This window comes from Ambystoma mexicanum, chromosome 5q (genome assembly GCF_040938575.1).
Source record: "Ambystoma mexicanum isolate Mex_15411 chromosome 5q, UKY_AmexF1_1, whole genome shotgun sequence".
Taxonomy (NCBI): Eukaryota; Metazoa; Chordata; class Amphibia; order Caudata; family Ambystomatidae; genus Ambystoma; species Ambystoma mexicanum.
This window is the reverse complement of record NC_090933.1, coordinates 1334595965-1334623309: the sequence shown is the minus strand read 5'-3', so window position 1 is coordinate 1334623309 and position 27345 is coordinate 1334595965. Positions and strand designations below refer to the sequence as shown.

The following is a 27345-nucleotide window of genomic DNA, read 5'->3' as shown; positions in this document are numbered from 1 at the left end:
AGTGTCTCAGCACTGCGCATGTCTGTTCTTTGAGGGTGGGACCCAGGCAATCTGCAGTCACCATCCGGTCGCGAGCGGTGGGTGGTGGCCGGTGCTGCCTCTGACGTACGTTACGTAATGCACGTGCAGCCCCGGAGGGGCCCCCATGTTTCTTATTTCACGTCACTGCTTGGGGGCAAAGGGCGCCTCTGAGAGGTGTGCTTGATCCCTGTTTATCTCATGGCGCGGACACAAGCAGGTGAGAAGCCGCGCCTCTCTGCGTAGAACCAACTTCCGGCGCATTACGTTGCACTTTCACAGGGTTATACAGCGCCTTTAAGCGCTATAGTTGTGTCGCAGCGCTATACACCATGCTGGTACAATTAATAACGTGTCATTCTCTAGCAACGCTCCGCTCGCTCGCGGTATCTGCGGGTTCCCGTCCAGCTCCCCGATGCAAACATCAGATCCCACTCACTGGGTGTTAGAAAGGCCTTCTGCAGGGGGTGGGGGTGTAATGGGCATCTGCACAAGGGCCGGGTAGTGCGCATCTGCACAGGGTGGGGGTGTAATGGGCATCTGCACAAGGGCCGTGTAGTGCGCATCTGCATGGGGTGGGGGTGTAGTGGGCATCTACATGGGGTGGGTTTGTAATGGGCATCTACACGGGGTGGGGGTGTAGTGGGCATCTGCACGGGGTGGGGGTGTAATGGGCATCTACAGAAGGGCAGTATAGTGGGCATCTGCACGGGGTGGGGGTGTAGTGGCATCTGCAGGGGATGGGGGTGTAATGGGCATCTGCACGGGTGGGGGTGTAATGGGCATCTGGACGGGTGGGGGGGCAATGGGCACCAACACAAGGGCCGTGCAGTGGGCATCTGCACGGGGCGGGGTGTAATGGACACTTACACAAGGGCCGTGTAGTGGGCATCTGCACGGCGTGGGGGTGTAATGGGCATATACACAAGGGCTGTGTAGTGGGCATTGGTACAGGGTGCTGTGCATTCTAACCAACAGTGTACTGATGCCCCAAAACTGTCTGGTGATACCATCCCAGTCTTAATGGTCGCAGATGATGCGGTCCTTCTCTCAAACCGATAGGCACCAAGAAAACAATTTGAGCTCTCTGAGGATTTCTGTGCGGGTAATGACCTAGCCACCGATGCCTTAAAAACTAGGAGCACAGTCTTCAGTGTGGAGGAAAAGAAGAAAAGGAAACCCCCAAGGTTAGAACTGGAAGAGGGTTGCATAGATCGGGTCGACCACTATGATTATCTAGGCTCGAAGGTGGCGTTGGCCTGCTGTTGGGATCTGCACATGGCCAAGGCGAGGGGCTCATTGCCTACATACAGTGGGGCCCTCTAGAGATTCTCGAGCAACTTTGGCAATGTTGCTGTCTTACAAAGCCCAAGGCAGGCAGCTATCTATCGATCGGAGCTATGGGAGCATACAAACTGCTCACTACTAGCCACAATTGAAAATAAATATCTGACGAACATGCTGGGTCTCCATTTGGCTACCCCGAATATATTGGTTTGGTTGGAAACGGGCATCCAAAGTCTACATACCGACTGCACCCAATTTATTACTGAGTTTGCTTGTGGTCCAATGAACTTTTAAGCATAGGGAGGCTGTGAAAGATGTTTTGACCAGGCTGGGGTTGCGGCTCTGCTGTGGGTCGTACATATTAAGGTAGAAATGAGAGTACTGGGCTTGAGTGAACTTTGGTGCATTCCCTCAGCTATGACGAATGCAGTCCAGACAGAGGTGAAATCGGCGGCATTGATGAATTTTGAACGCAACTTTGTTGCTAAAGCTGAAGGTTCGACTGCCTTGCTGCGCTACTGTAATATGAAGCAGAATATGGGTTATGAGGTGTATTTGGGTTTTGAAAACCACAAATATGATCATTGTATGCTCAATTTCTAATAGGGACTCTACCAATCTCTAGCCTCTGTGATAAGTGGGACCATTCTGTTTCTGCGACTTGCTCCCTGTGTGTTTACATTTGTGAAACTTTCTGCTCCGATTCTAGTGATGTTCCAATATTTTTCTCAACATGTAAATATCTTGTGTGGGCATGGAGACTGATAAGGAAAAGACCATGTTGATTATATCTGGGGACAATTTACTGTACTAATGATCACCATTGCCAGAGGTGTTTTCCCCTGTGTTGTTTTTGATCTGCACTATTGGAGGTTTCATGCCTTGGTATGAGTGGGTATGCATACATCTAAAGAGTACTTGTTGAATGAATGTGTGCCATGATTCACTAAATGTTATATTCACTATATGTCAGCTGTATGGGAGGATTGGTCCAAGAGACCCCCCTCCCCTGCATCCTCTCCCCCTTGTGGAGTCCATGGCTTGTCAGGGGTTCCCCCTGCCACCAGGGCCCAGGTGGTGGGTGGGCCACTGGCTGAAGACATTGACCAAACATGCTGAATTTAGCTAGGCCCTGGGAGCCATTTTGTGAAATAAAGATGGTTTGAGCCCTGTGCACCGCAGCGCGGCCCCCACCCTCGGAGAGTTTCACTTATCCCTGTGGCCGCAGCTCTCTGGCGGATCCGCTGAGAGCCCGTTCCCACGAGCAGACGGACATGAGCTAGTGTTAGATACCAACGCTGTTAAAGGAAAGGAATAAGTGGGCACCACTTTGTATGATGATTCTTGAAATGAAGTAACAAAGTAAACAGAAGAATAAAGCTTCTCAAAAAATACTTTTAGGGAGCTGGCTGTGAAGAGTCTGGAGACACCCTGACTCGAAAAGTGACAGTGAAGGAAAAGACTAAGTATGGCCAAGCAGAGTGTCCAGTTGCAGCGCCCAACTTCCCTGACATCGGGAGCCTTTTGGAGCGCCATGCAGCACCTTTGATGATTTCAGAAAGCCGTTGTGACCGCTGTCCTTTATTGGACCACGGGTGTTACTGACAGCCTGACACTCCTAAAAAAAGCTACACTGGCTACACACCGGTATAGAGACTTGCCCTGATGAAGGAGTTTGTATACTCCGAAATGCATTGGCATAATAAGTCCATACCTAACATGTGATGTGTAGCTGCAGCCTCACTAAGATTCCATTAGTGTTGTGCTCTTATCAATGATCTTTTTGATAAATTATTATTGAATTTATTTCTGACTTGGATACTTTTTGACTATCATTTTTGAAATTGGATACAAGCACGTTTAGCTATATACAGGAATATTTTGAAGAAAGTCTTTTTAACTTCATAACCCGTTGTTTTGGGTATAACGGAGAGCGGCTGTGTGACTAAGTTGGCCATACTTAGTCTTTTCCTTCGCAGATACCAACACTGTAACATTTCACCTTCCGCAGTGTATCGCTGTTTCCAGTATGACCCGGCCAGCAGGGCCGGGGTGGAAAAGAACTGTAAAATGGTCCCCGGACAAAAACAGAGTCCCCAAATACTAATGAGCAAACCACCTGTGATGAAACCATTCTCTCCACGACCTTTCTGACTAAAAACCTGTAGCCACCATGAAGATGGCAAAATGTGTGCTTATATGACATTCGGGATGAAGTACCCACATCCCCGTAGCTATGCGCAAATAGTAAAAGTGTCCCGGGTTTTTTTTCATATTGTATGTTTCTCCGAGAAGACTGCACCCCCATGTCCCATGCCATAACTGAACTAATGCTGCTAGAGCACAAAGGAAGACAAATGCAACCCTATTGGGAGCTCATGCAAGGGGTGCACGAAAATGCACAATATGAATGTCCAAGCTCACCATGTGCCACTGCCGCCAGTCTCATTGGCGGGTTGTTCCCGCGTGCTCCACCAACCTTACTACTACCTCACTTACCGCACATGTATAGAAATGTAACAAAATGTTGTGGTTGTTAAATACTCAACGTATAGGTAACGTGTTTGAAACGGCCATGTGAAAGGCACTAACAATGTCAAAAACATAAGCTTTGAAAAGACTCAATGAGTATTGTACATTATGTGAATGATTATGTTTCTTCCACTTAAACTGCAACACACGAGGAAAATACCTTTGTGAGCACATGCAAGGCCATTCCCCCTTCCTCCCAGTGAAGCCTGCCAGACGAAAAAGCAGAGGCCTGTGCTGCTCTGCTCCACCTCCCCCAATTCGGCTGGAGCCGCTTCAAACATTCACATTCCCCCGCAGCCCCCAAGGCCACGGCCTGCCACCTGAATTATTTACAACCCAGCAGTAAACCCCGGCCTTAAAACACAGATCCAAAGGCGCCCTTTCTTAGGCTCCTCGACCCACCGGCTCAGCCTAGGTTAATGGCCCCTGTAAAAGTAGGACACCCAATATTATGGCAACACTACAGGAACACATTAATATATATATATTTATTTAAATATTTTAATTAATTATGCAAACAAAACAATACAAACCAACCAAGCAGTATAATTGTAACAGTTCCATTACACACCATTTTATCTTAGTCACTGCTCTCCCAGTCCCACCCCCCTCAATGAGCCTACCTATTATTCACATTCTGTGTCTACTACATGCGGCAGGGTCTCATTTCCCTCGGATTCTGTTGGGTCTGATATTACTCCAAACATTTCTGCTATTAGTGATTTCCATGCCATCAAGGTACCCGCCTCTTCCTCCCCACTCACACTGCTCGTTTCTTGCCATACCGCCGTTTCAACCTCCGCCCATTTTTGCAAATCTTTCCACCATACTTCCACCCGTGGCTTGTGGCATTTCTTCCAACCCATGGCAATTCTCCGTTTTGCGAGCACATATGCCAGATCTTTCAGTTTCACAACATGCTTGAATTTCCGTGATTTGGGGAACCCGCCCAGTAAACAGGCCCACGCCGTATCTATGACAAGCGTAACCCCCTTTTCTGCCAATTTCTGCGCTGCTTCTCCCCAAAAGCACTCAATTATTGGGCATGACCAAAACATGTGTGTCATGTCAGCATTTTCTTGGTTACATTTAGGGCACGCTTGTCTATCAGAATTACTGAACTTAGATATCCTCAAAGGGGTCATGTATGCTCTGTGCGTTATATACAGCTGGATTTGTTGTAGCCTGGTGTTTCTCGACACTTTCTTGTGATAGCCCAGGGCACGTTCCCACATCCCATCCTCCATCGGGGCTCCCTGCTCCGCTTCCCAATCCAGTCTCAGACGTGTCAATTCCTTCCCCACCTTAGTCATCATCATTTCATATAATCTAGAGATCTCGTGCCCCCCCTCTGATATGTCATATATTGCCCCCACGACTGCATCTGGTTCCTCTGTCAATACTGCTTCTGGCCATATTTGCCGGATCTTCTGCACCATCCTATTATACGTAACATATTGACCCGTATGTAATCCTGCCTCTTCGAAGTTCTTTAAAATCTCTAATGGTCCCCCCCTGCCAGACATCCCCTAACGTTACTAACCCCACCGATTCCCAGTAAATCCTGATAATCACCCTCATCTGTTTATCCCCTCCTGTCAAAGCGACCAGTGGTATCTGCGGGGAGCATGGGAATGGATCCTCCATCATGCGGCATGCTCGACGCCAGATTTTCCATCCAAGCATCATCATTCCAGGGCGCTCCTTCATTTCGGTTTCAGGCAACCAAATCATTTCTCGCAAGTAATACGGGGTACAGTCTTGCCCAAACAGCCTGTGTTCAGGGGTCACTTCATCAGAGAGCCATTTAGCCACATATTGTAGTTGACCCGCCAAATAATAAGCCTAAAAATTAGGCAGTCTGATACCTCCTTTTTCGTAGAAGTTCTGCAGTTTCCATAACGCCACTCTATTCCGGGTGCCCTGCCACAGGAAGTCCCTACACATGCTATTCAACCTAGTAAAAAACTTCTTGGGTATCAAATATGGGATGTTACTAAAGTAATGCAGGAGCCTGGGCAGGACCACCATCTTGAGCATAGCCCCCCCGTCCCATCATTGCTAAGGGCAGCTTCTCCCAAAATTTCATGCTGTTTTTAATTTTCCCAATGGCTATTTCGGTGTTGTATCTATGTTCTTCTTCCATCGTCTGATACACGTCTATTCCAAGGTAACGAAAGGAGCCAATCGCCCAGGGTATTTGTAGTACCGGCAACCTGTCTACAGGGGTTCCCTTATAGCTACCTAACGGGAATATGCCGGACTTTTGAGGGTTCACCATTATACCTGACAACTTCGCATACCTCTCCATCACTTCAAGTATGTATTGGAGATTTTCTTCCGGGTATTGCAAATATAATAATAAATCGTCTGCGTACAAGGATATTCGGTGTCTTTCTCCCTCTATCTCAATACCTATCATATCATATTGCTGCCTGAGGTATATTGCCAGGGGTTCCAGAGCTAGAATATAAAGCATCGGAGACCAGGGGCACCCTTGCCTGGTGCCTCTACTAAGTTGCCATCTCTCGGATATCACCCATCCTGTTCGGACTCTGGCTAGCGGCTCACTGTACAACATCTTTGCCCACCTGATGTAGCCTGGCCCCACTCCGTACCCTCGCAGGGCTGCCAATAGCCATGACCATTTTACCGAATCGAAGGCTTTTACTGCGTCTAAAGACACGATCGCCATTTCACCCTCATTCCTGCTACCCCATTCGATCACCCGGTGGAGTCTCCTATGGCTATGAGTTATATTTCTATTCGGGACATAGCCCATTTGGTCAGGGTGTATCAATCTACCGATTACTTTCCGCAGTCTGTTTGCCAGGACAGCCGTCAATATCTTGCTGTCCTGGTTCAGCATCGACAGAGGCCTATAGGAGCCGCAACTATGCCCTGGTTTGTTGGGTTTGGGAAGCGGTATTATGATCGCTTCTCTGAGCGACTCCGGCAACCTTCCGAGTTCAAACGCTTCATTAAGCATTACTAGCATCGGGGGGAGCACTTCCTCTTTGTATACTTTATAAAATTCGCTAGGGAACCCATCTGCTCCTGGGGTCTTACTAGTAGGCAACTGCTTCACCACCTCCACCAACTCCTCCAAGGTGATTGGCGCATCCAGCTCCTCTCTCTCCTCTTCACTGATCTTGGGCAGTCCTATATCTTCTAGCGTTTCAATTATCTCTTGTTGGTCACGCCCCGCCTCGCCCCCATATAGCACCTTGTAGTAATCCGCAAACTCCTTATTGACCCCTTCTTGAGTGGCCACTTCGTCCCCATCTCCACTAGTTATTGTCCTAATCGGGGGCCTAGGGGTCTCGTTTTTGTATAGCCAAGCCAGAAGGCGACCTGTTTTATCTCCACCCGCATGTTGCCTCTGAATATACTTGTTGTAATTGAGGTTACAGAGCCTTTCCCAGTGCTCTGCGCACTGCTGCTGTAGTGTGAGTACCAGCTCGGTGTCCACCCTGCTATTCTTTAATGCAGTTTCTAGCTCATCTTCTGTCCTCTGTAGGTCAGTCAAGACCCCTTCCTGTAGCCCTTTGGACTTAGCAATGGCAACCCCGCGCATCACCACCTTAAAGGCTTCCCATAATGTGCCCGCAGAATCAACACTACCAGTATTAATCTCAAAAAAGTTAGTGATCTCATCCCTAATACCTTATCCTCGCCCTCGGGGGTCGATATTGCCATCCAAGAATCAGAGGCGAGTGATCCGAGAGGACCCTTGCCTTATATTCGATTTGAGTAATCTCTGTCATTACATCTGCTGTGGCAAAAACATACTCAAGCCTTGTATGTAGTTGGTGCGGGGTCGAATAATGCGAATATTGTTTATCATTAGGATGTTTCATTCTCCACGCATCCGTCAATCCTAAATCCACTAGCAGTGCCTGCAACGCCTTAGCCGCTGGGGTGGGCCTATCCATCCCGCTATCAGATCTGTCTACCATAGGGTTTAACACACAATTAAAGTCCCCCCCCAAATCACCGCACTCCCCACAGACATACTAAGATTGGTGCCCAGAGTTCTAAAGTATGCCGCCGTGTTTCGATTGGGGGCATACGTATTTACAATGCTTACTTCTTTGTTCTCCACCAGCCCTTTTAGTATGACCATTCTCCCATCTGTCTCTACCACTTCTCGTATTGGTTGGAACGGGACATGTGGCGCTACCCAAATCAACACTCCTCGAGCATAGGCGGAATATGGCGAGCCCACCACGGTCCCCCTCCATTTTTTCTTAACCAGTTCCAGCTTCTCCCGCGTCAAGTGCGTCTCCTGTAATAGTGCAATATCTATTTTTTGCCTTCTTAGATATAGCATGACCTTATTTCTTTTTAAATAACTGTTGAGGCCCCTGACATTCCACGTTATTATTTTGAGATCTCCATTAGGTCGTTAATATCCTTCTCCCTGCTTTCCAGCTGATCCCGCCTAATCATGTAGTGCAAATACCACATTCTGACTCTTCCATGTAGGCCCATGATAAAACTTAAACTCCCCATAACCATATATACACCCCCCCCTCCTCTTCCCAAAACTCCACCCCACTGCACACAACCCGTTCCCTCCCCCCACCCCTCCCGACCCCAACAAATGCCCAGCTCCATCCCTGGACCTCAGGCCCCCCCGCATCTGGTCCTGTCACGATTCCGAAAACAAGGGCCCCACGGGCGTCACCGAACTAACAGTGACCTAAATAAATATACTACTAAGGGGTTCAAGGATTACCTCCCTGGAGCTTCCATTTATCCGAATGGGATGGTTGCATCCACCGGGGCCCGCCAGCACATATTTGCTGATGCACATGCCCCACAAGCTCTATTTGACATTATAGTCCAGTCCCAATGTCTTGTCTATGCCACCCAAGGTGACTCAGCTGCAAGTTACTTATCTTCTGCAACACCCGTCTGAACATCCAACCCCTGAGGGCGTCCCTGCAAATCCAGCCATTCCATAGCGTCTTTCGGCGTCTCAAATAACAGAGTTTTGCTCTTGTAGAACACTTTCAATTTGGCTGGGTAGAGCAACATGTAGCGGAAGCCGGCCTCTCTCAACCTTCTTTTCACCGCCCCGTAGTTCATCCTGCTGCGCTGTACGTGCAGAGTATAATATGGGTACGCCGCAATTTTTGCCGGCCCCCTTTCAATCGCCCCCCCTCCGAAAAAATTCAAGTATCTTTTCTTGATCTCGGTAATTTAGAATCTTTGCAATCAGTGGTCTCGGGGGGGCTCCTGGGGGCGGTCTTCTTGTCAAGGCTCTGTGCGCCCTCTCAATTGCAAACCCCTGGGTCAGTGCACCACCTGTAATCTCCTGCAGGAGCATGGTTTCCACATATTCTGTCGGATTAGACCCCTCCATTCCTTCCGGCAGGCCTACAATACGAATGTTATCACGTCGGGCACGCCCTTCTGCCTCCTCCGCCCTCTATTCCAGGTTGCCCACCCGCTGCACAAGGGCATGGAGTTCCGATCCGTGGGCGGCACACGCTGCCGTGTTCGGGGCCATCTCCTTTTCCAAGATTCCAGTCCGCTCTGCGATCGTGCGCACGTCCTGTCTCAGCAAATTGACTTCCTCTTGGACCGCACCGATCTTGAGGTCCAGGCCCACTTGCAAGTCGTTTATTGCCAGGCCCAGTTTAGTCTCCCAGGCAACTTTCAGATCCGCTATCGCTGCCAGCACTTCTCGGATCGTGCCCGGTGTCTCCGCTGCCGCCGTGCCAGCATCTTTACTTGTGCCCTTCTCTGCGCCCGGGGGTGACTTGGTGTAGGTCTCCAGCGTGGACTGCTTGTTCTTGGGCTTGACAATTCTAGAAGACATCCTGCTATGCAGTCCTGGCAAAAGCCAGCAGCACCACCCCACGCACAGGGAGTTCACCAGGTGCTAGGCCACTCTTGGCAGCGCTGGGGCCAACACAGCTGTGCCCAAATGTGTCCCTGTTACACGTGCCACGCCTCAGATGGGCTGTGTTTTCTCACACACCTTCGCCCTTGCGGTACAGCACCGCCGGTCTCCGCTACAATCCCACAGTGGCTGTCAGTCATATGCCCTTGTGGGCCCAGCACTCTCCCACCACGGCTCCCCTTCAGCTCTCAGGCCATCCAAGCCGCAGTCCGGTCCAAGGTATTATCCCCCGGCTCCTCAGTAGGAGAGGCCACCTCTCAATGTATTTGAGGGCCAGCAATGTTCCAGATTAACTTCTGCTTCCAACCGACTGTGGCACACAGTAAGGTCCCAACCTCTCCGGAGTTAGCAAGTCAGGACGTCTGCACTGTGTCTCTTCCTGATTCCCAACTTGTCGCCGCTGGCATATGTGCTTCGGGTGTCGCCTCACACCCCCCACCTCTCCCAGAGCTTTATATATCTGTCAGTGCACCTCAAGGCGCCTCAGTGTCTGGTCTGCACAGTATCCGAGGCTCCTGAAAAGCACCCCCCAGGAGTGTGTCTTGCCTCTAGGTGCTAGTTCTCCTCTCAACGCCAGTCACCTCACCACCCACTGGTAGTCCAGTTGTAGTGTATAACTTCGTATGTGACTTCAAATGTGAGCTGTTGGCAGCCTTCTTTAATCCATTTTATTACCACTCCTATGTGAGGACTTAACACTGCTATCGTGTGTGTGCAGCTAGCTTCTTGCCTCCAGGCGAAGGGGCCACCGCTACTTCGCTGTAGCCAGCCTTGTGCCCAGCGTAGGGCTTGTCCGCTTCAGCGCGCCGATACAATGTATACGCTGTAGCTCCCTCAGCGTTCGAACTGTCTGTTCAGCGGGCCCGGCGCCCGCCACCAGTTCGTTTGTTTTTTCAAGAGTCTCTGCAGCCGCCAGCTGTGCACCCGCGCGCACATGAAGCGCAGCTTCAGAGGTGCCTCGCCATCGCCAACACACTTCTAGGCCCACAGGCACGGCCACATCAGCACGCCTCGCGCCCTCCACTCCACAGCGCCAAGGCCCTCCAAAGTCCACACAGGGTGCGCTCAGCGATCGCGGATCTCTGCTGGGCTCACAGCAGCGCCCCCAGAGAATCCTTTGTTCTCGCCGCCATCTTGTATCGCATTTCTCAACCAGCGCTCGTAATTAAAGACGGTTGTAACTTTGTGACCGTGCATCGCCCGTGCACCAAAGTTTCAACGAGTGCGCTCCCTGCATTTAGAGTCCTGGATTTTATTTTTCAGCGCTGGCAGGCATCTCCCGCTGCAACCACATCAAGGATCAATCGAGGATCGCAGGAGCTCCACTAGAGTGTGTCCTCTCACATGGCCGTCCTAGCCACGCCCCCACAGGAACACATTCATAATGACTTCTAACGAGACATGATAATACGGACAGGCCGTCCCATGCCCTGAGACCCAACCTCGCGACCTGTGATACCCGATCAACAGGACGATGGTAACCATGTATTGATGTATCACCAAAAGACCCCCCTCTAGGTGCATTCCTCCTGTGTTGCATTAACCTGTAGAATAACCTATTGGAAGATTTACCGGAGAAGATAATATTGCAATGTTGAATGATTGCGGTGTGCGTGGCCTTAGGGCAGAAAGCCAGGAAAGACGTTCATCACTGACACTGGTCACGGCTGACACAACAACACTGTCCGGATGAGCCCAGCTGACCTGCCAGGCCCAGCCCAACCCACGAGGGTAACCAGTGACGTCCTCAAACCACATCGCAGCAACACCTATAGTTAGTCGTCGCCACCCAATCCCCACAAACTTGTGCCCCCTATAGCATGTAGGTTCTTGTGACACTTTTTGTAAATATATACGCCAACCCACGAGGGTAACCAGTGACGTCCTCAAACCACATCGCAGCAACACCTATAGTTAGTCGTCGCCACCCAATCCCCACAAACTTGTGCCCCCTATAGCATGTAGGTTCTTGTGACACTTTTTGTAAATATATACGCCAACCCACGAGGGTAACCAGTGACGTCCTCAAACCACATCGCAGCAACACCTATAGTTAGTCGTCGCCACCCAATCCCCACAAACTTGTGCCCCCTATAGCATGTAGGTTCTTGTGACACTTTTTGTAAATATATACGCCTGTCTTTGCTATTGTCAGGCAGAGCGCTCTTGGAGTTTGCAGAGTCCTTTGCATGCCCTATTCTGATCGATAAACTCCCATTTAAGCTCACCCGCACTTTGTCCTAGTCTTATTCCCATCTTGGGAGAGTCCATTACTGTCTCTCATCGTGGGGAGGATCGTGCTATCTGGGGGACGCTCGCCTTCACAGCCAACAAACACTTCACCGACATCTGCCTCCTTCTTGAAGCTACAAAACCATTATATTAAAAAAAGACAGTCACAAGGGGGCACGGATGGGGTGGTGTTCAAACACAGTTAGGATCATTACAGTGTAGGAGGTAACCATGCCGCTATTAGCGGCATGGCTACTCCCTTACCGCATACCAGGTCCGGGTAGGCGGTATGGGGACCTACAGGGTCATTCCGACCTTAGAGGACCCGGTAAGTCCCCATGCCAAACACCATTCCCCATTCCCATTCGAGCCCCCATAGGGCTCAATGGGAATGGGGAAGGAGCTAATAACGGTACTGCAATTTGAGGCACTGTTATTAGCTCTGAAGTCCCTTAGCGGGTCCCGTCCTTAACACCTGGTCAAACCAGGCGTTAAGGATGGGACCCGCTGAGGGACCTTGTAGTAGGGCGCTAAGGGATTACTGGCACCGGTGACCTTAGCAGTGCCGGTAATCCCTTAGCGCCTACCGTAACATGGTTCAATGCCAGCTCAGTCACTGCTTTTGACTTTGCTCTCCTCAATGGCTACAAGATCATTTCCAAGCCATGACCTAACCGTGCTGGCGGTGGGGTTGCCTTAATCTTCCCTGAGTGGGTTCCTTCCTCCCTCATACCCACTCAGCTCTACTCTTCCTTTGAGAGCCTGGTTTGCAAGTTGGTCATCTCTCCCTCCTCCTCTCTGACCATTGCCACGATCTGTTCCTCTCTGAATGGGCTGATTTCTGCTCCTCTCTCCTCTCAACCTCCTTCTCTTGGTTGACTTCAACATCCACTTGTACTCTGCTATCACAGCATCCACTCTCCTTCTTGACCTCTACACCTCGCTCTCCCTCTCCATTCTCCCTTCTGGTCCAACCCACACAGCAGGAGACTCTTGACGCCCTCATCCACTCTGATCTTTCATGCTCTCTCCCTCCCGCCCCACTGATCACACCTCTTTCCTGGTCAGACCACTCTCTCCTCTCTTCTTACCTGGGTGCCCTCAACCCTTTGACTGCACCTTCTCCAGCCCTTCCACCCTTATTCACGAACATCCGTCCGATGAAACAAGTGTCAGCTGCTGCCTTCACATCCACCTTCATCCCCCTCTGCCCCCACCCAGACTCTACCTCTGACTCTGCTCTCAGCATCCTCCATCTGGCCATTACTAACACTCTGGACATTCTTGCCATAGTCATGAGGATTCGCCTGAAACCTGCCTCCCAAGCGCAATACCTGGTACGACTCTGAACTTGCATCCCTGAAACGCAAGTGCAGAGCTGCAGGACGGAAGTGGCAAACCTTAGGCTCACCCTCTGACAAACAGGCCTGCCGCCTGCTCCGAAGACAATACAGACTCTCCATCCGTGCCAAGAAAAGGGCCCACACTCAGGCATGGGTATCTGGTGCATCCAACAACACGGCTGAACTCTTTAAATCTGCAGGGAACTAGCCAAGCCTTCTGCAATCTACTCCTTCTCTATTCCATCCCAGGCCCTCTGCAATGCACTGGCCACACACTTCACCACTAAAAGTCTGGACACCCTTAGCACCCGTGCTACCCTCTCCTCCAACCCCTCCCACACACTCTTGCCACCTTTGACCTCCTCCTTCTCTCTCCTCCTTCTCCCCTGTCACAGCTGATGAGTTCATCAGAGTGGTCCGCTCTATGAAGGTCTCATCCAAACGGGTTTCTCCTTGCTCCTCCAGAACCATTAAGGATAACATTGGCTCTCTTGGCCCTGATCTCGCAGATTTCTGCAAGCACATTTTTGATACTGGTTATTTACCCTCCTCCCTCAAGAACTCACTCCTGAAAAATTCTTCAGCAGACCCTACCTGCCCAGCCAACTACCGCCCTATTTCTATCACCCCCTTCCTTGGGAAACTCCTGGAGAAACTGGCCTTACCCTAATTTACCTGACATAGAACTTGTTGGCGGTCTCCACGACCATCAATCTAGATTCTGAGCATCCAGAGGCACGGAAACTGCTCTTCTGAACACCCATGAAGAATTGTTCACATCTCTGGACTCTAACTCTCCAGCTGTCCTCATTCTACTCCATCTCTCCTCTGCCTTTGACATAGTCGATCCCCGGGTCTGCGCTTAGAAACCTCTGCGTATTAAGCACGTTATAAATAACCAATTACAATTACACTCAGGAGTAAAAATTAAAAAGCCCAGAGTCCAGCAAAGAGCTGGGGGTCTCTAAGGTTAAAGGGTATTGGTACAGAATCCCTAACAATGCCCGTCACAAAGAACTACTCCGGGGATGGGATTTTCCAAGGGTTTTTATTGTCTCTATTGCCACAATCAAAATGGCTCTTGGGGCCTACTGGGTTGACAGGGTGTTTGTTATTTTTCAAGGTGACTCCGCCTTCCCACCTCCACCCTTACTCCTCTATCTCCAACCACCACTCTACGACCAATACCTCTGTGACTAGCTCCTTCCTTCCTTCCTCTTCCTTCTCCTATTACCACTATAGATCTTCATGATTCTCCAGCATGGGGTCTGGCATAAATATTCACCGTCGTCAGGCTGGGAATCCTCGGTAAAAGAAAAAATCAAGTTTCATTTCTGAACTGTCTTTCTCCTAACAACCAATCTGAATTTCCTCTGCTCTTGACTCTCTCGGATGGCTTTCTTTTCCCTCTCAACACAAATACAACTTCCTTTGTCTAGTGTTCAAATCTCTTCATGGTCTTGGCCCGTTTACCTTGCTTCTCTTCTCTCATTCAATTCTCGTTCTCGGCCTCTCCGTTCTGCTGGTCTTTTTTGACTAAATGTTCCCCGTACCCCCTGTGTGCAATCTCGTTTCCGTTCCTTCCAACTTCTTGCCCCCCTCCACTGGAATCTCCTTTCTCTGTCTATCACCTCCTATCCTCTCTTTCGTTCTTCCTTAAAAACTCCCTTACATCAATTGCTCGCTTGATTGTCACTGGTCGACCCTGAACACTGCTTTCTACTGCTATTTTAATGTACTACTGACTGTTCTCTGTGAAGCACTTTGGCTAAAAGCGCTATATAAAATATAATTAAATACAAATACACAATCACTGAGCTCTGGGTCATACTGCCGCCAGCCAATGACTGCCCTCTACCTAGGCCCCTCCTCTGGCAGAAATCTTCAGATTTTTACTGCAGATTCAAGTGTTGGGAGTCATCGTGCTTAGCTCTCAAGCTTTTTTCTGCTCCATCGATCAACCTTCCGATTAACGGAGAACAGTTTTTCGGACTTTTCAGCGCCCCTCAAGGGTGAATTTCATCGAGTTTCTTCATGGAGGCTTTTAGAAGATTCTTCAAGGCCTACGCCGCGTGGATCATGGCGGATAAGAAGAAGGAATCCCCCTCTCTTTTCAAGCTTTGTACCGACTGCGGTCTGTGGAATGTTTATATGGACAATAAACATTCCTAATGCTTTTACTGCCTGTACCCGACGTACAAGGAGGAAGATTGTGTATTTTGCTCCGAGCGCTCGACTCGCACGATGAAGGATAGCATAGACGGCTGAAGGAATGGCTACAGGCCAAGGCCTCTGCACTGGGTGGGTCCCAGGAGCATGCCTCTCCCGGATCTGTGTCATAATGCCTACCCCCGGGGACCCAGACCAAGTCCAGCAACCCCAGAAGCAGGCATCAAGTTACCCCAAGCAAGCCCAACAGCCCCCGCTAGGGGCTATTTAGGTGCAGTCCTGGCGCCTATGGTGCCAGGCTCATATGGAGAGTCAGTCCTGGCGCCATAGGCGCCAGGCTCATAGGTTAAAACTTACCTGATGCAGACCATGCTGCAAACTTACCTGATGCAGACCATGCTGCAAGAGCTCCAAGCCAAATACAAATAGGAATACTACCTGGGACTACTTTGGAGGCTATTTAAACCACGCCCGAAGAGCAGCACATGCTTCGCGTTATTCTGCATCCAGCAGCGTAACGCTCACCGTGCCTGCAAGTCTGCATCCAGTCTTCTGCCACGCCTGCCTCGAGTTTGGAGCTCCTAGAAAAAGGGAGAAAGAAGGAGAAAAGGTTAGAACAAGAGCAATACCTTTGATCCTTACCTGAATTCCCGATCCATTGCGCTTTCGAGCTGGAAGAAAGAAGTTGTTTTATGCGTGTCGCCTCGCCTGCTGCAGCGCTGCGCTTAACTCACTGGCCTTCGCAGCATCTTCACATTTCACTGCATCCTCCTGCATGTTACCGCCGCACTCCGGCACCTAAGGAGAAGACAAGAACAGCAAGGTGAGCCAAGGGAATACACAGAGAAGACTTACCTGATTTTACCACCGGGGGTACTATTCTTCTTCACGGGTCAGCGCAGCTTCCACTGCATCCTAGCCGAACCCCAGCCCCTAAGGGGAAACAAAAGGACAGCAAGGTGAAACAAGGGACTAACAAGGAGAACCCTCCTCACCACAAAAGACTTACCTGATTTTACCGGCAGAGGCATTATTCCCTGAGATTTCATACTTTCTCTCAGCGCCTGAATAAGGGAGAAAGCAACAGGTTACATATGGACATTATTTTATCTAACTGTGTTGGATAATACAAATCCTTACCTGAATATTACCGGTTGCCACAAGGAACTCTTCGCTACGGTCAAGCTGCAACCTGCAAGGAATCGGGGAAGAGTGACTTCACAAGAGTGAAAGTCAGACATTTGAACTCTTCCGAACTACATACTTACGGTGTCTTGCCGGAAATCTCAGAGTCAATATTGTCCTGGAACTCACCAATTCCTTTGAGCCAGTGAAGCAACTGGTTATCTACGCGCCCCTGTGCTCAATGTAGGATGGAGAGCTCATCTTTTCAAATCATCAGGTGAGACTATAAAAAGGAACATCCAAGGTGATCAGTGGGGAGAACAGCGGGGTGGGGGGATTTACGCTCAACTCCACAGGTGGTTAATTCCCTTTCTCCACTTGCAGAAGAATATTCCTACGGGCCAAGCAAACGAAGCTAGGTGGGCCAGTCCAGTCCGTCATCTTGGCCCTACACATCACATTGGATGGAGACCGCATCAGTCCAGTCCAGATCGATGCCTTGGTGGGAGCCAGGTGAGCGTAACAATCTGGGAATTCTGAGCGGGCTTCTAAGTCCTTTGACTTTTTTTGGACCCGCGGGGGTCCAACAAAAGGCTAGGCACCGCAAGTCCACTGCCACTGGGAGCGCCGTTGCGGCGGGCTCCTCGGCGGCCAGGGCGCGTCCGACATCTCCAGCGACTTCAGTCACCAGTCAGCGCTCAGGATCGTCGTCCTAGAGGAAGTCGGACCATCCGGACAAACTGAAGGTGGCCCCGGAGACGGAGAAGAAGAAGTCCAAGACCAACCTGGCGGAGAAGGCCACGGGAGACTGAGGCCCTGACCCTCCCCCTAAGGAGAAGGACAAGCAGGACCATGGAAGCCCATGTACACCTGACGAAGGACCCGCCTTGCATCGAGGTGGTGGTGACGCCCCTCTCAAAGCCGCAGAGGCGGACCCGCAGGGCGCACCTGTGATGCTGGAAATTCATTGGCGGGACAGGGCCTCTCTGTCCTTGTCCTGTAGTCCTTTTTCATTTGTGTTCTGTATTGCTTTTTGCCCAGGAGTCCATGTGGGACTCCTGGCGGAGCAGCTCTTTCTATTTTTTGGTTTGGTGTACAGACCCATGGGATACCCTTATGGCACCCATGTGTGGGGGTACAACCCTGTGCCCCTGGTATATGTTTTTGGGAACCTGTGTGTGGCCCACAGAGCAGGGTATGGGCTGGAGGCAGCTCCATGCTAAATGTGACAGGTGCTCTGAGTATCCTCCATTGTGGGATACCCAGGCCCTGCCATTGGAATCAGTTGATTCCTGATAGGAAACAAGATGGCCCCTGTGGCCTCTTGCTTTCTATTGCCTGTTACCTTGTTTTTCCAAAGTCCTATGAAGCCCTGACTCTGTCCCTTCCCCCTGACTGCCTGTTGGGTGGAAGTTCCATATAGGGTATTGTGGGGAAGTGCCAACCAGACCGCTTGGAGCCTTCCCAACGACCGTATGTTGTGGGTACGCCTGTGGGTGGGAGCTGGGTGAATGGATTGTGTGAGAATATGCATTCAGTGTTGTGGATGTCTAGTAGCTGGTGTTTGACACAATGACTGAGACAGCCCTGCCCGAAACTGGAATGAATGCAGGTTGTAGTGGTGAATGGTGTGGTACTTGTCCGAATCCACATTCTGTGTTGTGAGTGTCTGGATGGAGAAGAATGGGATGAATGCACTGTGCGCCTAATTGGCTGATTGACTACCTGAATGCCCTTCTGAGTGATTGGTTGCCTGTGTGTTACCCAGCAGAATGAATGGGAGATCAACAGTATATCTGGGGGCCTCTCACTGCTAGAATTGATACTTGATTCTTACTCTCGAAGCCGAGCCGGAAGAAGACGGTGAACCGCTGGTCCCTTCCGTGTAATCTGAAAGCTGCGGTGTCTTCAAGAACTGATCCAAGAGAGGACCTGGTAAGGAGACCTCTCCCCGAGCTACGAGGGACCATCGTGCACCAGCTGATCTTTGCCAAAACTCCCTGGTAGACAGACCCACGAAAGGCTGCCGACCGGAGACGAGGACTGCTGCGGAATCCCAAGGAGAAGCGCCCAGACTGGTGTCCATCACCGTCGATGACCTCCGTCGCTGACGGGAGCCGCAGTGCTCCTGTTGCCTAAAAACCTTTTTGATCCAAGGACGCTCTCGTCTGCACCATCGACCACTTTGCCTCGCCGGAGAAAGTCAAGGCCGCCGAGGAGTATCCACCGATGGGTTTCCCGCCACCTGAAGACCACAGAGATGCCGACGACCCGATGCCCTTGCTGGGACAAAGTTCTTCAAACTCTTTGCGGTCCCGAACTATCGACATCGAGGTGCCCCGCATGCCTCTCCCTTCCAGAACGTCTACGCTCCATCGTCGACGAGCACCGCTAGGAACAAAGCTGCCACTTCACCTCCGTAGTTCACCCTGTTCATCGCCGGACGTTGTTCGACCTGTGGCTCCTGCCTTAAAGGGAGTGCACTCAAGAAGGGCTGTCGATTTCCCGATTAGGAACTCTACAACACCAGGTACTTTGGGGTTGCTTAACTATTGGAAAGACTCTTGTGAACAATATATGGACTGGGCTTGTAGTATATCTTTATTTTATAGGTTGCCCAGGTGGGGGGATCTCAACACAGAACTGTATCTAGGTAACAGAGGCAGTATTCTGCCTATTGTTCTAACCAACTGCTTTCCTCCTATGTCTATTGTTGGTTACCTTTATTAATGGATTTGTGTGACATTTGACAAGAGTACAATTGATGCACTTTAATGAAATCTGATAATAATTGTGTGGTACCACTTATAACTGTATATATTTGCCATTGTAGATTAACTGAGCACAAAGTGAGTTATTGTGATTGTGTATATAACCTTGAACCTTAATTATATAAAGACTGTGTTTTCACTAATACCGTGTGTGGACATTCCTTTGTGGGTGCTTGGGGACTACACTGTACTTAAGAACCAGCCTGCATCACCTCATGAGAAGCTAGGCCTTGATTGCTCGTCCATTGCTACCAACAATAGAGAATCTTGGCTGGGGTCCTATGTGCCTCTCCTCTACCATATAGAGAGCAGGAGTACAGACACCCCCCTCCGGTCCTTTACACCCCCCCGAAGACAAGAGTGTCCCTACCTGCCAGGAGGGAGTCTTCTTTCCAGCCCATAGAGAAGACCCCAGAGAAGAAGATGCCGGTCATCTCCCCAAGATGTCCCCTCTGGATGCGAAGAGGGGGGCCGGGGGATGCGTGGAGGTCCTCCAGGGCACGGATGTCTGCTCGGAGGAGGAGCTTGTCTACCTTCAGACCATCCAGGAGGAGAACGTCGGGACCAGGCCCTAAGACGAGAGCGACGATGAAGGCGACGAAGATGAGGATAAAGTTGCGGAAGGCGACGGAGAGCCACAAGTCATGAGGGCCTGGACCCTCTGCCGGCACCACAGCTTCCTATTCCACCGCCTCATCTGCCACCTCCCCCCTCAGCTGCCGCCTAGAGACCTCTGTGGACATCCTATCTACGCTACATACTCTTGTCTCCGAGAGGCAGATGAGGATGCCTATTGTGCCGGCAGCACCTCCCGCTTCACCGGTGACGGCTGGGAACCGCCGGCCAAGAAGAGAAAGTGGCACCCTATGCCTCCTTACCACACCTTGCCGCCCTCTTAGATTCCCCCCCCCGACCCTGACATGGCGACGAAGACGGGCACGGACAATGACGGCGGGGTGGGGGACCTCCCGTCACAGCCCCTCAGATCCTCCCCGCCGAACGAGATAGGCTTGTTTCACACGATGATCTCCAGAGCTTCGGAGCTCTTCCAGCTCGCACCAGAGGAGAAGGATGGTTTCTTGTACCAGTGCCGTGAGGCGAAGAGCAAGACCATCCTTTCGGTCCCACTCTTGTATGACATTTGGGACGAGGGCCTGTCTCTACGTGAAGAACCCTTGTACGGCCCCGGCGAAGAGGGATCGCCTTGTGAAGAAGTACAGGGTGCCAGACTCTGCGCCCAAGTGCTTGCAGGCCCAACTGTGACCGGACTTGGTGGTCTCGGCGGCGGCCAAGAAGTCGTCGTTGGCCCCTTCTTCCTCTGCAGTGTCCATGTTGGGTAAGATTTGCACATAACTGTTAAATCTTCCTTTCCTGGTTCAACCCCAGAACTTTTTGCTTTACTATTGGGATGTTTTTCATTAATACCTCATTGAGTGGGAACCTTTTTCCACACTCACATAATCTTTCTCTTTTTATGGGTGTTATTTTTAAGACTCTCCATAGTGTCTTTTTAAAGTTATCATCTTTAACAACTTATCTGCAATACGTGCCTGTTGTTGCTGGGTTGCCCTAGGGGCTCCCCCTTTTACTTTCTCGTGCTAACCTTGAGCAAACTACAGTTCTTTGGATCCCTTTTACATTTTATTCTGTGAAGCCACCATACCCCACCTTATGTGGAGTGCTGGGGAGATACAATGTATCCCTTTTCACATTAAAACTGTAACAATTCTGTAAGTGACAAGCTTACCTTCAATGGCTGGTGGCAGTGATACCTTGTATTAATTTGGTGCACCTTTTTGTGTTCACAGCTGCAGTAAAGGGACCTAAGGGTGTTCATTTTTACCAAAATAGCCACCGTCTTCTTTTTTTTGCAATTTTAGTGTTTCTTGTTCCTTTCCCTGGCATCCAAGGCGGGAAATTCCTTTGTGTGTTTTTTGTCTTCAGCGGGAGTCCCCTGGACTCCCCGCCCAGGCTGCAGTCTGTAAGAGCAGGAAGTGAGGGAGGGGTCCAAAACTCCCCAGCCCTTTGTCTTACACCTTGCTTGAATGGTGACAAATCCCAGTGGGGGGCTCGCTGTCCTGATTGGACAACCAGACCGCCCCTTCTTGTAAAATGCGGGGAGAGAATGCAAAGGTTGTGCTGTAATTCCTGATAAATACTGTGAACCTGGAAGCTGAAGATATGTCGACCACTGGAACTTAAACCGAAGAGCATGACGAAGGAAAAGCGGCAGAAACGATTTCCAGCGACCGGAGAGCATGCTGTGTAACCGGAGCCTGCTGTAGCCCTTCCTTCCAATCGACCTGGGGACTCCGAAACGACGACCCCGACCCAGAGTCTGGTGAGACCCACTAGACTCAAGAAGACCTGCATTTTGAGCCATCCGAACCGTTGCTGTGACCATGCGTTGCTGCAATACCCCAATACCCTGGGACCTTTCTTGGAGACTATAAAATACTTGTGCCTGTCCACCAGATCATTTCCACCAAAAATTGGAGGCGTACCAGTATCTTGACTGCTATATGCTGACGACATTACATTGTTGGACCAGACCCAGATCGGCCTACAACAGCAATTGAACAACTTGTCGAACTACATAGGCAGGAACAATCTTGAAATCAACAAGAAAAAAATGAAGATCCTGATTTTAGAAAGAAAGGCAAATAGAGAAAAAACCTTCCACTGGAACCTTGACAACGTTCAGATTGAAACAGTCACCGACTTCAAATATTTGGGAGTGATGGTCGACCGTTCTAAATTTGAACTAAGTATGCAAAGATTCCTCTGGACAAAAACCCGCTCATTAACAACGCAATCCTGCATGCTGGACAGAAAACTTTGATGCTTCTCTTTAATCCCAACAATCAAGTTCTACAAGGCAAAGGTAGTCCCCTGGTTGGTCTATGGAGCAGAGGCAATAGCATCAATACCCGAGATCTGGCAAAAACTAGAGGGCTATTCCTGGAGATCAGTGATGATTCTACCAAAGGTAACTTCAATTCCAGCAATTAGGAGAGAGCTAGGTTTGACCTCTCTTAAAACTACTCTCGAATTCAGCAGTATGTCACTGTTCAGAAAAACGCTACTTCCTGATGCCCCTCCTTTGTACAAACTGATCGACAACGAAGCAAAAGGAGGAAACTGCAAAATGCTGTCGACATGGGTAAATCAAAAGAGAAAACAGCTTGAGTCAAAAGCCTGCACAGAGGACAACCTAATCTGAAACCCAGTAAGAATCAAAAAGAAATTAGCTGAGACAGATTGGATTGACACTCTGGATAAGGCAAGCAAGAACAAACTCCTTTCCCATCTACCGCAGCACCCAAAGAAGCTGAATGTAACAACACAGTTCCTGAAGAGATACCTAACAAATCATTAAGACATACCTTTTTGAGAGCACGTTTAAACTTGCTACCAACTAATGAACTTCTCTTAATTCGAGGTCTCTCGAGCACCAAGACCTGCAGGCTACGCCAAGACAAAGATCAGACTGAGTCGGTCCGACATCTCCTAATGTCATGCAATGCGATCCAACAGCTCAGATGAGTTTACCTCTCGCCAGTATTAGCAAACTATACCACAAGAGACGAGGAATCCTGGTGGTGGTGTCTGATGAGCGGGGAAAAAACATCATGGACAATAGCTACTGCCAAAATCCTCGAAGCAGCACTGGCGGAATGCAACAAGCTGAATCTAACAAATAATTTATCGGGAGATGGTGCAGAGCCTAAAAAGGCAGAAAAGTGATTGCTCGAAGCCTTCTTCTCTCGTCACTGCAGAACAGAATTATGTACGCAGGATGCTTAACGAAAAACAAAACAAAAAAAAGAGAAAAGAAACAAGCAAAAGAAACAGTAACAGAATTGTTCTACTGATCATCCTTGTAAAATCAAGTAACCTTGATATATACAAGTAAAAAAAAAAGAAAAATAAGAGTTACTGCTTGCCTCAATCTGGGGTTCCCTGATTTTAAAACCACCTGTAATTGTATATTACATCCTTAGGGTTTACTCACTTAGTATACCTGTGTTTTCACAAAAGTAGTTATAGGTTTTTACTGCACCTAGAATAAGCGTTTCACTATTCACCAAAAGTATATTGTCCATTTGACTGAATATGTGATTTGTGCTAAGAATCATTTTACAACTGGAAGTGTCTACTGCCCTTGCATTACTGAATGTAATTGTAAAAAGAAACCATTGGGTTTTACTCCCCAAGAATAGGCTTGACCTATACTAAATGTGTATGAAAAGGTTTTGACTTCCCTAGAACTACTGTTAGGGGCTCCAAATAAGGTCTATACTTGGGTCTGTGTACTTTCAAGTATAGTGTTGTGTTTTTATACTGTGATTTCATATGTGTTAGTACTTACTTACCCCTAGATTTATCTGGGCCTACTTGTATTTAAATAAATCCTTTATTTTTACAATGCATAGTGTTTCAGTGTTTCTTTGGATCATTTGTATGACAATTTCATTTGTACTGATTATACAGCCCTCTCTCCCTCCTAAAATATGCCTGGCTGCTCTGTCTATGCTACCACATACTAAGGTGGTACAGCCTTATACTAGGAGGGGATTATTGTACTGCCTCAGTTGAATGGTTTTACTAAGCCCTTAGTTCGACTTCAGAAAAACTGTCCTAACAGTCCACCCCTCCGGACAGCGTGGGGAAGAAGTTAGATGCCATTGGACGACGTGTGATCTACTCTGCAACGACGACCATCAAGGCTGCCAACGCCCTCGCTATCGTAGCACGCTCCGACCGGGAGCTGTGGTTAAAGTTCTCTCCCATCCTGGACTTCCTCCCTGACGACAAGAGGTCGGAGGCGTTGGAAATTCTGCAAGGCGACGAGGTGGCCACAGACCTCACCGACGCGGGATTCCGCCAAATGGGTAACAGCGTTTGCCTTCGTCGTCGTGGCTGGCTTAAAGCCACCAACCTTCGACATGATGTGCCTACAAGGGTTTTGGACATGCCCTTTGACAGAGACAATCTGTTCAGGAAGGCTATATATGAGTCTCTATAGGCCATCAAGGCGGAAACGGCACGTGCCCTGGGCACGCTACGGCAGCGACAGCTGTCCTTTCGATCCACAGGAGGCAAGTCTCCCCGTTGTTGCAAGGATTACGGCGGGAGTACCTCGTCGTACCGCCGACCCCCACACCACCCTCCTCCTCGGCCCAAGAGACCAACAGGGGCTGTTCCAATGCTTTCGGAGGAGGACGTCTTCGGCAGGGACCCCAAAGCGGCCTATCGACGTCCAAGCAGGAATGAACCGGCCGTGGCCCCCACCCGTGCACCTCGGTGGGAGGCCAGCTGGTGAACTTAGTCAGCGTGTGGAAGACCATCTCCACTGACCGTTTGGTGCTAGGTGCTCTCGCCCACGGACACACCCTGGAGTTTCAACGGCAGTGTACGCAAATATCATCGGTGGCCCTTCAGGAAAACCACGTCCCGCAGCTGCTGCTGGAGGTTTGGGCCTTGCTAAAAATAAAGGGGCGTTAGAGCTCGTCCCAAAGCGGTTCCAGGGCTCCGAAGTGTACTTAAGGTATTTCCTCGTGAGAAAGAAGACCGGGGGCTGGAGGCCCATTCTAGACATCGGATGACTGAACAAATACATCAAGTCCCAGAAGGTTCAAATGGTCACTGTTCAGCACGTGCTCGGACAGCTACAAGAGGGAGACTTCCTGTCGTCGTTGGACCTGGAGGATGCGTACTTCCACATCCCAATTCACAAGGAACACTGCAAATTTCTGCGCTTCATCGTTCAGGGGGAGCATTACTAATTCAAGGCCATTGCCTTCGGATTGAAGTCGGCACCAAGGGTGTTCACCAAGTGCCTCGCGCTGGTGGCGGCACATCTGCGACTACAAGGGATCCACGTCTAACCTTACTTGGACGACTGGCTCATCCGGGCCATCTCAAGGAGGATCGTCGTCGATCACGCGGCAAGGATTGTCCACCTACTGACGGATCTGAAGTTCTCTGTGAATTATGCAAAGTCCTGCTTGGCTACAGCGCAGGACTCACTGTTCTGGGATCCCGGCTCGACACAGTGTCGTGCCTGGTGTCACCGTCGGAGGAGATGGTGGCGGCCATCCTGGGCATGGTGCAACAGCTTCTCGCTCTGAAGATCACCATGGTGAGAGCCATCAAGTCTCGGCTCGGCATGATGTCGTCTTCCGACTCTGCAGGCTACGGATGCGGCCGCTGCAGGAGTTCCTCGACGCCCATTGGATTCACGTGTCCAGAAGCTTCCAGGACAAGATCGCTCTCGACGAGGGGTTCAGTCGGGCGATAAGGTGGTGGGGCGTGTGCTCACATCTGACCGGAGGTGCAGATTTCCAGACCCCACCACATCAGGAGACGGTAACGACGGACGCCTCCCTGGAGGGATGGGTAGCCTACACCCGAAGTCTTCACACCAGAGGCCTGTGGCTGCCAGAGGAAAAGACATTGCACTTCAACGTGCTGGAGCTACGGGCTGTGTTTTGGGCCCTCAAATTGTTACTGCCGTCCCTCAAGGGCAAGGTGGTGCGGGTCTTCACTGACAATACCACCACAATGTTTTATATCAGAAAGCAGGGGGGCACCAGGTCCCCAGCGCTCGCCAAAGAAGCGCAGGACTTATGGCATTGTAACGTAGGGTAACGGCCATCTCTAAAAAACAAAGAAAACATATGATATTGGTCGTATTTCTTTGAAAGGAAGCGGGCCGGCATACAGATAAGACTCTAAGATGCAAAAGCATGAAACAGTTGTTGCATTTTGTAAAAGGTTAAATGCCCCTGCCAAAAAAAACGCCAGGCTGCGCACATGTTCTGGTATCCCAGAAGTAATTAAGCTTAGACGTTAACAATTGTAGAACACGCTAGAGTTAATAAAAGCTCGCAACCACGTTATACGATTTGACAAGAAAACAAATGCAAGAAAAGGTTATACATAAAATGGCTAACACACTGAACTCAGTTGCGTATGACTAGGGGTCTTAAACCGAGAATGTCTACATCTATACGTTTTCTCTGCTTTGTTATCTTAGGAAACAAATCGTTGTTCGAACACCTGCCCAAATAACCCTCTGAAAGGAACCAGGCCATATTCAACGTGAAACCATACATACAACAGCTGTTATCACAATGTAAGTTGTCAATTTGTGTTTTCACGGCTTCAATTATCATGCACCAAGTTGATATCAACAGAGCCACCATATTGAAGTAGTGACTTTTCAATTATTTGTAGGCATGCACACCAGGGAGTTTCATTGATTCTACTCTCTTGAACATGATCAAGTACAATAATAAAGCTACAGCTCAATCAAGATGAAATTCTAGAAACATAAATAAAAGACGTGAATAAGTAAGTTCCTTCTTGGCATTTCTAATCAATTGCGGAAATCAGTACAAATATAAAATTAATTAGGTTGTACTTCTTTTTTGATCAATACAAAAATATCAGACAAGGGTTTTCTAAGAAATTTAAAGATACCTGCAAGTCTGATTATTCTCAATAGTCTAAATTACAGTTTATGGATCAGGAGTGTTAAGTGGGGGTTTAGTACTATACATAAAAAACTAGCCATCGCTCTTAAAATTAGTTGAGTTGAAACACACAATCTCTCAGTCTCTCTCTTTTTCTTAAACTAATGTTTTCACCTATTTTAATATATGTTTATTTATGTATTTTTGTAGATGTGTTTGTGTACTAATGGGGAACAAGATTGATCTACCATAAAGTAATTATTGTCCTGAAGATGGCCCTGCATTGATTTCCGTGACCACCGCTGACAACAGTGGTACACGATATTGGGCCGAAACATATGTCGACCGTTCAAAGGAAAATCCAATGTTTTTTCCATGTCATGAATGCATATTTGATGAAATGTTATGCACTAAGTGTTTCTTCCAGTTTTAGAACTCCCCTTTTAGATGAGATAAATGATGAATGTTATGAT

The 27345-nt window shown here is 49.3% G+C and overlaps 1 long non-coding RNA gene across 1 annotated transcript; it reads left to right on the top strand.

Moving 5' to 3' along the window:
* Nucleotides 1-49: 49 nt before the first annotated feature.
* On the top strand, nucleotides 50-26745 carry LOC138498097 (uncharacterized). Its single transcript, XR_011278696.1, has 3 exons — nucleotides 50-238; nucleotides 26434-26532; nucleotides 26634-26745. It is a non-coding gene; the product is annotated as an uncharacterized lncRNA (long non-coding RNA).
* Nucleotides 26746-27345: the final 600 nt, after the last annotated feature.